We start from the raw sequence: 13,151 nt of genomic DNA on the forward strand, positions 1-13,151 counted from the left end.
TAAGCCAAATAGGTAATAGACAAGAGCTACTCCTTGCTCAACGAAGTGGACTCAACACCCCATATTAAATACCTAAGAATATACCTGACTAGTAAGAATCTTAAAAGCTATGGATTTATATGTCTCCGAAAGAGAATCAAGCATGTGTACAGCGGCATAAACGCAGCAGTGATAGGATTGGTGAGGTTCGGTGAGCAAATGCAGACCCTTTTAAATCATATTGCATGGTACCCATTCCATGGGTCTCAACTCTCCAGGTTTAAGGGATTCTTCCTTCAGCTAAAACATGCATGTGGAACCCAGAGTATGATCCACCATGTGTTCGGGAAACGTGTTCAAATGTGTCTCAGTTTTCGTCCCCTGGTACTCGGGTGCAACATTCCAGACACTTTACTAACACTCTCCCTACTTGGAGAGTCAGTGCCTTTAAACACCTGTTTGGCCAAGTTTGCAATTTCTGCGGAAAATGAACAGGAATAGGGAGAACCCATGAGAGACTAGCTGGAGGTGTCTGGACGGGCAAATTCAACTCTCATTTCCCACCAGGAAGAGGAATTAACCAAAGGCTCAGCGTGCCATGCTGGAACCACACTAGGGCCTGAAGCAATCCTGCAGTGTTGCGGCCAGCTCACAAGAAAGCGAGTTGAAGAAAGGAGCTCAGGGACACTGTAATTCACAAACCTGCAGAGTTATAAATGACAACTATCGTCCAAAAATATATTGAAGTAAGGCTGCCAAGAGGACTTGGAAGCGGGGCCGAATTGCAGGAAACCAATTTCAGGAGGTAGACTGGAATTGCATGTAAAGCATAGGAAAAGAGGCAGAACATCCACAATGATGCACTTGGCCAAAAAGGGTGTATGCGTTTTTTCATGAATATATTCAGGAAAAAACCCATACGCACTTTTTGGCCAACCAAGCAAGCTTGCAAAGGAAATCTGCACTACAATGAAGTCTCACTGCCCCCCGGTCAAAAGGGACATCTGAAAAAAGTGTAAAATCCAGAAAGGCAGGACAGGACATGGAGAACTGGGAGCCTTGTTATGCTGATGGGCGGGATGTAAATTGGCAACAGCCACTCTGGAGAAGTGTATGGTGTTTCCTGAAACATCTAAGAAACAAAGCAACAGAGCCTAGGGCACTTCCACTTATGGTCCTATAGCTTAGGGAAATTAAAATCAAAAAGACACAGCCACCCCAAATTTTGGGACGGCTCTGTTTACAAGAACCTCGTTTACGGTACAAGTTCAATATCACAGAAAGCGAAAAATGGATAAAGAAGTTGTGGTACTTACGTACAATGCAATATCACTAAGCAATGAAATCTATGTCATCAGGCCCGTAGCAGCATAATGAGTGGATTCAGGTACGATGATTCTAAGTGAAATAAGTCACACGGAAAAAGAAACATCATAAGATATCACTACTAAACGGAATGTAAACTTGGCTACACAGGAACTGAATTACAAAACAGAACAGGGTCTAAAATGTAGAAAACCAACTTATGCTTGCTTAAGGGGAAAGGTGAGTTGGGGTGCTGCATAAAACCAGAGATTGAAATTAGTACAGATACCATTCCATAAGCCAAATACGTAATAGACAAGAGCTACTCCTTGCTCAACGAAGTGGACTCAACACCCCATATTAAACGCCTAAGAATATACCTGACTAGTAAGAATCTTAAAACCTATGGATATATATGTCTCCGAAAGAGAATCAAGCGTGTGTACAGCGGCATAAACGCAGCAGTGATAGGATTGGTGAGGTTCGGTGAGCAAATGCAGACCCTTTGAAGTCATATTGCATGGTACCCATTCCAGGGGTCCCAACTCTCCAGGTTTAAGGGATTCTTCCTTCAGCTAAAACATGCATGTGGAACCCAGAGTATGATCCACCGTGTGATCGGGAAACGTGTACAAACGTGTCTCAGTTTTCATCCCCTGGTACTCGGGTGCAACATTCCAGAAGCTTTACTAACACTCTCCCCACTTGGAGAGTCAGTGCCTTTAACCTCCTGTTGCCCCAGTGTGCAATTTCTGCGGAAAATGAAAAGGAATAGGGAGAACCAATGAGAGACTAGCTGGAGGTGTCTGGACGGGCAAATTTAACTCTCATTTCCCACCAGGAAGAGGAATTAACCAAAGGCTCTGCGTGCCGTGCCGGAACCACACAAGGGCCTGAAGCAATCCTGCAGTGTTGCGGCCAGCTCACAAGAAAGCGAGTTGAAGAAAGGAGCTCAGGGGCACTGTAATTCACAAACCTGCAGAGTTATAAATGACACCTATCGTCCAAAAATATATTGAAGTAAGGCTGCCAAGAGAACTTGAAAGTGGGGCAGAATTGCAGGAAACCGATTTCAGGAGGTAGACTGGAATTGCATGTAAAGCATAGGATAAGAGGCAGAACGTCCACAATGATGCACTTGGCCAAACAGGGCGTATGCGTTTTTTCCTGAATATATTCAGGAAAAAACGCATACGCCCTGTTTGGCCAACCAAGCAAGCTTGCAAAGGATATCTGCACTACAATGAAGTCTCACTGCCCCCCGGTCAAAAGGGCCATCTGAAAAAAGTGTAAAATCCAGAAAGGCAGGACAGGCCATGGAGAACTGGGAGCCTTGTTATGCTGATGGGCGGGATGTAAATTGCCAACAGCCACTCTGGAGAAGTGTATGGTGTTTCCTGAAACATCTAAAAAACAAAGCAACAGAGCCTAGGCCACTTCCACTTATGGTCCTATAGCTTAGGGAAATTAAAATCAAAAAGACACAGCCACCCCAAATTTTGGGACGGCTCTGTTTACAAGAACCTCGTTTACGGTACATGTTCAATATCACAGAAAGCGAAAAATGGATAAAGAAGTTTTGGTACTTACGTATAATGCAGTATCACTCAGCAATGAAATCCATGTCATCAGGCCCGTAGCAGCATAATGAGTGGATTCAGGTACGATGATTCTAAGTGAAATAAGTCACAGAGAAAAAGAAACATCATAAGATATCAGTACTACACGGAATGTAAACTTGGCTACACAGGAACTGAATTACAAAACAGAACAGGGACTCAAATGTAGAAAACCAACTTATGCTTGCTTAAGGGGAAAGGTGAGTTGGGGTGCTGCATAAAACCAGAGATTGAAATTAGCACAGATACCGTTCCATAAGCCAAATATGTAATAGACAAGAGCTACTCCTTGCTCAATGAAGTGGACTCAACACCCCATATTAAACGCCTAAGAATATACCTGACTAGTAAGAATCTCAAAACTTATGGATTTATATGTCTCCGAAAGAGAATCAAGCGTGTGTACAGCGGCATAAACGCAGCAGTGATAGGATTGGTGAGGTTCGGTGAGCAAATGCAGACCCTTTGAAGTCATATTCCATGGTACCCATTCCATGGGTCTCAAATCTCCAGGTTTATGGGATTCTACCTTCAGCTAAAACATGCATGTGGTACCCAGAGTATGATCCACCGTGTGATCGGAAACGTGTTCAAATGTGTCTCAGTTTTCGTCCCCTGGTACATGGGTGCAACATTGCAGACGCTTTACTAACACTCTCCCCACTTGGAGAGACAGTGCCTTTAACCTCCTGTTTGGCCCAGTTTGCAATTTTTGCGGAAAATGAAAAGAAATAGGGAGAACCAATGAGAGACTAGCTGGAGGTGTCTGGACGGGCAAATTCAACTCTCATTTCCCACCAGGAAGAGGAATTAACCAAAGGCTCAGCGTGCCATGCCGGAACAACACTAGGGCCTGAAGCAATCCTGCGGTGTTGCGGCCAGCTCACAAGAAAGCGAGTTGAAGAAAGGAGCTCAGGGGCACTGTAATTCACAAACCTGCAGAGTTATAAATGACAGCTATCGTCCAAAAATATATTGAAGTAAGGCTGCCAAGAGGACTTGAAAGCGGGGCAGAATTGCAGGAAACCGATTTCAGGAGGTAGACTGGAATTGCATGTAAAGCATAGGAAAAGAGGCAGAACGTCCACAATGATGCACTTGGCCAAAAAGGGCTTATGCGTTTTTTCCTGAATATATTCAGGAAAAAACGCATACGCCCTTTTTGGCCAACCAAGCAAGCTTGCAAAGGAAATCTGCACTACAATGAAGTCTCACTGCCCCCCGGTCAAAAGGGCCATCTGAAAAAAGTGTAAAATCCAGAAAGGCAGGACAGGCCATGGAGAACTGGGAGCGTTGTTATGCTGATGGGCGGGATGTAAATTGTAAACAGCCACTCTGGAGAAGTGTATGGTGTTTCCTGAAACATCTAAAAAACAAAGCAACAGAGCCTAGGGCACATCCACTTATGGTCCTATAGCTTAGGGAAATTAAAATCAAAAAGACACAGCCACCCCAAAGTTTGGGACTTTTCTATTTACAAGAACCTCGTTTAGGGTACAAGTTCAATATCACAGAAAGCGAAAAATGGATAAAGAAGTTGTGGTACTTACGTACAATGCAATATCACTCAGCAATGAAATCTATGTCATCAGGCCCGTAGCAGCATAATGAGTGGATTCAGGTACGATGATTCTAAGTGAAATAAGTCACACGGAAAAAAAAACATCATAAGATATCACTACTACACGGAATGTAAACTTGGCTACACAGGAAGTGAATTACAAAACAGAACAGGGTCTCAAATATAGAAAACCAACTTATGCTTGCTTAAGGGGAAAGGTGAGTTGGGGTGCTGCATAAAACCAGAGATTGAAATTAGCACAGATACCATTCCATAAGCCAAATATGTAATAGACAAGAGCTACTCCTTGCTCAACGAATTGGACTCAACACCCCATATTAAACGCTTAAGAATATACCTGACTAGTAAGAATCTTAAAACCTATGGATATATATGTCTCCGAAAGAGAATCAAGCGTGTGTACAGCGGCATAAACGCAGCAGTGATAGGATTGGTGAGGTTCGGTGAGCAAATGCAGACCCTTTGAAGTCATATTGCATGGTACCCATTCCAGGGGTCCCAACTCTCCAGGTTTAAGGGATTCTTCCTTCAGCTAAAACATGCATGTGGAACCCAGAGTATGATCCACCGTGTGATCGGGAAACGTGTTCAAATGTGTCTCAGTTTTCGTCCCCTGGTACTCGGGTGCAACATTCCAGACGCTTTACTAACACTCTCCCCACTTGGAGAGTCAGTGCCTTTAACCTCCTGTTTGGCCCAGTTTGCAATTTCTGCGGAAAATGAACAGGAATAGGGAGAACCCATGAGAGATTAGCTGGAGGTGTCTGGACGGGAAATTTAACTCTCATTTCCCACCAGGAAGAGGAATTAACCAAAGGCTCAGCGTGCCATGCTGGAACCACACTAGGGCCTGAAGCAATCCTGCAGTGTTGCGGCCAGCTCACAAGAAAGCGAGTTGAAGAAAGGAGCTCAGGGGCACTGTAATTCACAAACCTGCAGAGTTATAAATGACAACTATCGTCCAAAAATATATTGAAGTAAGGCTGCCAAGAGGTATTGGAAGTGGGGCAGAATTGCAGGAAACCAATTTCAGGAGGTAGACTGGAATTGCATGTAAAGCATAGGAAAAGAGGCAGAACGTCCACAATGATGCACTTGGCCAAAAAGGGCGTATGCGTTTTTTCCTGAATATATTCAGGAAAAAACGCATACGCCCTTTTTGGCCAACCAAGCAAGCTTGTAAAGGAAATGTGCACTACAATGAAGTCTCACTGCCCCCCAGTCAAAAGGGACATCTGAAAAAAGTGTAAAATCCAGAAAGGCAGGACAGGCCATGGAGAACTGGGAGCCTTGTTATGCTGATGGGCGGGATGTAAATTGCCAACAGCCACTCTGGCGCAGTGACAGGTGTTTCCTGAAACATCTAAAAAACAAAGCAACAGAGCCTAGGGCACTTCCACTTATGGTCCTATAGCTTAGGGAAATTAAAATCAAAAAGACACAGCCACCCCAAAGTTTGGGACGGCTCTGTTTACAAGAACCTCGTTTACGGTACAAGTTCAATATCGCAGAAAGCGAAAAATGGATAAAGAAGTTGTGGTACTTACGTACAATGCAATATCACTCAGCAATGAAATCTATGTCATCAGGCCCGTAACAGCATAATGAGTGGATTCAGGTACGATGATTCTAAGTGAAATAAGTCACAGAGAAAAAGAAACATCACAAGATATCACTACTACACGGAATGTAAACTTGGCTACACAGGAACTGAATTACAAAACAGAACAGGGTCTCAAATGTAGAAAACCAGCTTATGCTTGCTTAAGGGGAAAGGTGAGTTGGGGTGCTGCATAAAACCAGAGATTGAAATTAGCACAGATACCGTTCCATAAGCCAAATATGTAATAGACAAGAGCTACTCCTTGCTCAACGAAGTGGACTCAACACCCTATATTAAACGCCTAAGAATATACCTGACTAGTAAGAATCTTAAAACCTATGGATTTATATGTCTCCGAAAGAGAATCAAGCATGTGTACAGCGGCATATATGCAGCAGTGATAGTTTTGCTGAGGTTCGGTGAGCAAATGCAGACCCTTTGAAGTCATATTGCATATTACCCTTTCCAAGGGTCTCAACTCTCCAGGTTTAAGGGATTCTTCCTTCAGCTAAAACATGCATGTGGAACCCAGAGTATGATCCACCGTGTGATCGGGAAACGTGTTCAAATGTGTCTCAGTTTTCGTCCCCTGGTACTCGGGTACAACATTCCAGACGCTTTACTTACACTCTCCCCACTTGGAGAGTCAGTGCCTTTAACCTTCTGTTTGTCCCAGTTTGCAATTTCTGTGGAAAATGAACAGGAATAGGGAGAACCCATGAGAGACTAGCTGGAGGTGTCTGGACGGGCAAATTTAACTCTCATTTCCCACAAGGAAGAGGAATTAACCAAATGCTCAGTGTGCCGTGCGGGAACCACACTAAGGCCTGAAGCAATCCTGCGGTGTTGCGGCCAGCTCACAAGAAAGCGAGTTGAACAAAGGAGCTCAGGGGCACTGTCATTCACAAACCTGCAGAGTTATAAATGACAGCTATCGTCCAAAAATATATTGAAGTAAGTCTGCCAAAGGACTTGAAAGCGGGGCAGAATTGCAGGAAACCGATTTCAGGAGGTAGAATGGAATTGCATGTAAAGCATAGGAAAAGAGGCAGAACGACCACAATGATGCACTTGCCCAAAAAGGGCGTGTGCGTTTTTTCCTGAATATATTCAGGAAAAAACGCATACGCCCTTTATGGCCAACCAAGCAAGCTTGCAAAGGAAATCTGCACTACAATGAAGTCTCACAGCCCCCCGGTCAAAAGGGCCATCTGAAAAAAGTGTAAAGTCCAGAAAGGCAGGACAGGCCATGGAGAACTGGGAGCCTTGTTATGCTGATGGGCGGGATGTAAATTGCCAACAGCCACTCTGGAGAAATGCCCGGTGTTTCCTGAAACATCTACAAAACAAAGCAACAGAGCCTAGGGCACTTCCACTTATGGTCCTATAGCTTAGGGAAATTAAAATCAAAAAGACAGAGCCACCCCAAAGTTTGGGACAGCTCTCTTTACAAGAACCTTATTTCCGGTACAAGTTCAATATCACAGAAAGCGAAAAATGGATAAAGAAGTTGTGGTACTTACGTACAATGCAATATCACTCAGCAATGAAATCTATGTCATCAGGCCCATAGCAGCATAATGAGTGGATTCAGGTACGATGATTCTAAGTGAAATAAGTCACACGGAAAAAGAAACATCATAAGATATCACTACTACACGGAATGTAAACTTGGCTACACAGGAACTGAATTACAAAACAGAACAGGGTCTCAAATGTAGAAAACCAACTTATGCTTGCTTAAGCGGAAAGGTGAGTTGGGGTGCTGCATAAAACCGGAGATTGAAATTACCACAGATACCGTTAGATAAGCCAAATATGTAACAGACAAGAGCTACATCTTGCTCAACGAAGTGGACTCAACACCCCATATTAAACGCCTAAGAATATACCTGACTAGTAAGAATCTTACAACCTATGGATTTATATGTCTCCGAAACAGAATCAAGCGTGTGTACAGCGGCATAAACGCAGCAGTGATAGGATTGGTGAGGTTCCGTGAGCAAATGCAGAACCTTTGAAGTCATATTGCATGGTACCCATTCCAGGGGTCCCAACTCTCCAGGTTTAAGGGATTCTTCCTTCAGCAAAAACATGCATGTGGAACCCAGAGTATGATCCACCGTGTGATCGGGAAACGTGTTCAAACGTGTCTCAGTTTTCGTCCCCTGGTACTCGGGTGCAACATTCCAGACGCTTTACTAACACTCTCCCCACTTGGAGAGTCAGTGCCTTTAACCTCCTGTTTGGCCCAGTTTGCAATTTCTGCGGAAGATGAACAGGAATAGGGAGAACCAATGAGAGACTAGCTGGAGGTGTCTGGACGGGCAAATTTAACTCTCATTTCCCACGAGGAAGAGGAATTAACCAAAGGCTCAGCGTGCCATGCTGGAACCACACTAGGGTCTGAAGCAATCCTGCGGTGTTTCGGCCAACTCAGAAGTAAGCGAGTGGAAGAAAGGAGCTCAGGGGCACTGTAATTCACGAACATGCAGAGTTACAAATGACACCTATCGTCCAAAAATATATTGAAGTAAGGCTGCCAAGAGGACTTGAATGCGGGGCAGAATTGCATGAAACCAATTTCAGGAGGTAGAGTGGAACTGCATTTAAAGCATAGGAAAACAGGCAGAACATCCATAATGATGCACTTGGCCAAAAAGGGCGTATGCCTTTTTTACTGAATATATTCAGGAAAAAACGCATAAGGCCTTTTTGGCCAACCAAGCAAGCTTGCAAAGGAAATCTGCACTACAATGAAGTCTCACTTCCCACCAGTCAAAAGGGCGATCTGTAAAAAGTGTAAAATCCAGAAAGGCAGGATAGGCCATGGAGAACTGGGAGCCTTGTTATGCTGATGGGCGGGATGTAAATTGCCAACAGCCACTCTGGAGTCGTGTATGGTGTTTCCTGAAACATCCAAAAAACAAAACAACAGAGCCTAGGGAACTTCCACCTATGGTCCTATAGTTTAGGGAAATTAAAATCAAAAAGACACAGCCACCCCAAAGTTTGGGACGGCTCTGTTTTCAAGAACCTCGTTTATGGTACAAGTTCAATATCGCAGAAAGCGAAAAATGGATAAAGAAGTTGTGGTACTTACGTACAATGCAATATCACTCAGCAATGAAATCTATGTCATCAGGCCCATAGCAGCATAATGAGTGGAGACAGGTACGATGATTCTAAGTGAAAAAAGTCACAAAGAAAAAGAAACATCATAAGATATCACTACTACACGGAATGTAAACTTGGCTACACAGGAACTGAATTACAAAACAGAACAGGGTCTCAAATGTAGAAAACCAACTTATGCTTGCTTAAGGGGAAAGGAGAGTTGGGGTGCTGCATAAAACCAGAGATTGAAATTAGCACAGATACCGTTCCATAATCCAAATATGTAACAGACAAGAGCTACTCCTTGCTCAACGAAGTGGACTCAACACCCCATATTAAACGCCTAAGAATATATCTGACTAGTAAGAATCTTAAAACCTATGGATTTATATGTCTCTGAAAGAGAATCAAGCGTGCGTACAGCGGCATAAACCCAGCAGTGATAGGATTGGTGAGGTTCGGTGAGCAAATGCAGACCCTTTGAAGTCATATTGCATGGTACCTTTTCCATGGGTCTCAACTCTCCAGGTTTAAGGGATTCTTCCTTCAGCTAAAACATGCATGTGGAACCCAGAGTATGATCCACCATGTGATTGGGAAACGTGTTCAAATGTGTCTCAGTTTTCATCCCCTGGTACTCGGGTGCAACATTCCAGACGCTTCACTAACACTCTCCCCACTTGGAGAGTCAGTGCCTTTAACCTCCTCTTTGGCCCAGTTTGCAATTTCTGCATAAGATGAACAGGAATACGGAGAACACATGAGAGACTAGCTGGAGGTGTCTGGACGGGCAAATTTAATTCTCATTTCCACAAGGAACAGGAATTAACCAAAGGCTCAGTGTGCCGTGCCGGAACCACACTAGGGCCTGAAGCAATCCTGTGGTGTTGCGGCCATCTCACAAGAAAGCGAGTTAAATAAAGGAGCTCAGGGGTACTGTCATTCACAAACTTGCAGAGTTATAAATGACAGCTATCGTCCAAAAATATATTGAAGTAAGCCTGCCAAGAGGACTTGAAAGTGGGGCAGAATTGCAGGAAACCGATTTCAGGAAGTAGACTGGAATTGCATGTAAAGCATAGGAAAAGAGGCAGAACGTCCACAATGATGCACTTGGCCAAAAAGGGCGTATGTGTTTTTTCCTGAATATATTCAGGAAAAAACGCATACGCCCTTTTTGGCCAACCAAGAAAGCTTGCAAAGGAAATCTGCACTACAATGAAGTCTCACTACCCCCCTGTCAAAAGGGCCATCTGAAAAAAGTGTAAAATCCAGAAAGGCAGGACAGGCCATGGAGAACTGGGAGCCTTGTTATGCTGATGGGCGGGATGTAAATTGCCAACAGCCACTCTGGAGAAGTGTATGGTGTTTCCTGAAACATCTAAAAAACAAAGCAACAGAGCCTAGGGCACTTCCACTTATGGTCCTATAGCTTAGGGAAATTAAAATCAAAAAGACACAGCCACCCCAAAGTTTGGGTCGGCTCTGTTTACAAGAACCTCATTTACGGTACAAGTTCAGTATCACAGAAAGCGAAAAATGGATAAAGAAGTTGTGGTACTTACGTACAATGCAATATCACTCAGCAATGAAATCTATGTCATCAGGCCCGTAGCAGCATAATGAGTGGATTCAGGTACCATGATTCTAAGTGAAATAAGTCACAGAAAAAAAGAAACATCATAAGATAACACTACTACACGGAATGTAAACTTGGCTACACAGGAACTGAATTACAAAACACAACAGTGTCTCAAATGTAGAAAACCAACTTATGCTTGCTTAAGGGGAAAGGTGAGTTGGGGTGCTGCATAAAAGCAGAGATTGAAAGTAGCACAGATACCGTTGCATAAGCCAAATATGTAATAGACAAGAGCTACTCCTTGCTCAACGAAGTGCACTCAACACCCATATTAAACGCCTAAGAATATACCTGACTAGTAACAATCTTAAAACCTATGGATATATATGTCTCTGAAAGAGAATCAGGCGTGTGTACAGCGGCATAAACGCAGCAGTGATAGGTTTCGTGAGGATAGGTGATCAAATGCAGACCATTTGAAGTCATATTGCATGGTACCCATTCCATGGGTCTCAACTCTCCAACTTTAAGGGATTCTTCCTTCAGCTAAAACATGCATGTGGAACCCAGAGTATGATCCACTGTGTGATCGGGAAACGTGTTCAAATGTGTCTCAGTTTTCGTCCCCTGGTACTCGGGTGCAACATTCCAGACGCTTTACTAACACTCTCCCCACATGGAGAGTCAGTGTCTTTAACCACCTGGGTGGGCCAGTTTGCAATTTCTGCAGAAAATGAACAGGAATAGGGAGAACCAATGAGAGACTAGCTGGAGGTGTCTGGACGGGCAAATTTAACTCTCATTTACCACCAGGAAGAGGAATTAACCAAAGGCTCAGCGTGCTGTGCCGGTACCACACTAGGGCCTGAAGCAATCCTGCGGTGTTGCGGCCAGCTCACAAGAAAGCGAGTTGAAGAAAGGAGCTTAGGGGCACTGTAATTCACAAACCTGCAGAGTTATAAATGACAGCTATCATCCAAAAATATATTGAAGTAAGGCTGCCAAGAGGACTTGAAAGCGGGGCAGAATTGCAGGAAACCGATTTCAGGAGGTAGACTGGAATTGCATGTAAAGCATAGGAAAAGAGGCAGATCGTCCACAATGATGCACTTGGCCGAAAAGGGCGTATGCGTTTTTTCCTGAATATATTCAGGAAAAAACGCATACGCCCTTTTTAGCCAAGCAAGCAAGCTTGCAAGGGAAATCTGCACTACAATGAAGTCTCACTGCTCCCCGGTCAAAAGGGCCATCTGAAAAAAGTGTAAAATCCAGAAAGACAGGACAGGCCATGGAGAACTGGGAGCCTTGTTATGCTGATGGGCGGGATGTAAATTGCCAACAGCCACTCTGGAGAAGTGTATGGTGTTTCCTGAAACATCTACAAAACAAAGCAACAGAGCCTAGGGCACTTCCATTTATGGTCCTATAGCTTAGGGAAATTAAAATAAAAAAGACACAGCCACCCCAAGTGTGGGACGGCTCTGTTTACAAGAACCTCATTTACAGTACAAGTTCAATATAACAGAAAGCAAAAAATGGATAAAGAAGTTGTGGTACTTACGTACAATGCAATATCACTCAGCAATGAAATCTATGTCATCAGGCCCGTAGCAGCATAATGAGTGGATTCAGGTACGATGATTCTCAGTGAAATAAGTCACACAGAAAAAGAAACATCATAAGATATCACTAATACACGGAATGTAAACTTGGCTACACAGGAACTGAATTACAAAACAGAACAGGGTCTCAAAAGTAGAAAACCAACTTATGCTTGCTTAAGGGGAAAGGTGAGTTGGGGTGCTGCATAAAACCAGAGATTGAAATTAGCACAGATACCGTTCCATAAGCCAAATATGTAATAGACAAGAGCTACTCCTTGCTCAACGAAGTGGACTCAACACCCCATACTAAACGCCTAAGAATATACCTGACAAGTAAGAATCTTAAAACCTATGGATTTATATGTCTCCAAAAGGGAATCAGGCGTGTGTACAGCGGCATAAACGCAGCAGTGATAGGATTGGTGAGGTTCGGTGAGTAAATGCAGACCCTTTGAAGTCATATTGCATGGTACCCATTCCATGGGTCTCAACTCTCCAGGTTTAAGGGATTCTTCCTTCAGCTAAAACATGCATGTGGAACCCAGAGTATGATCCACCGTGTGATCGGGAAATGTGTTCAAATGTGTCTCAGTTTTCGTCCCCTGGTACTCGGGTGCAACATTCCAGACGCGTTACTAACACTCTCCCCACTTGGAGAGTAAGTGCCTTTAACCTCCTGTTTGGCGCAGTTTGCAATTTCTGCGGAAAATGAACAGGAATAGGGAGAACCAATGAGAGACTAGCTGGAGGTGTCTGGACG

The sequence above is a fragment of the Orcinus orca genome, chromosome 2, assembly GCF_937001465.1.
Source record: "Orcinus orca chromosome 2, mOrcOrc1.1, whole genome shotgun sequence".
In the NCBI taxonomy this organism is placed as follows: domain Eukaryota; kingdom Metazoa; phylum Chordata; class Mammalia; order Artiodactyla; family Delphinidae; genus Orcinus; species Orcinus orca.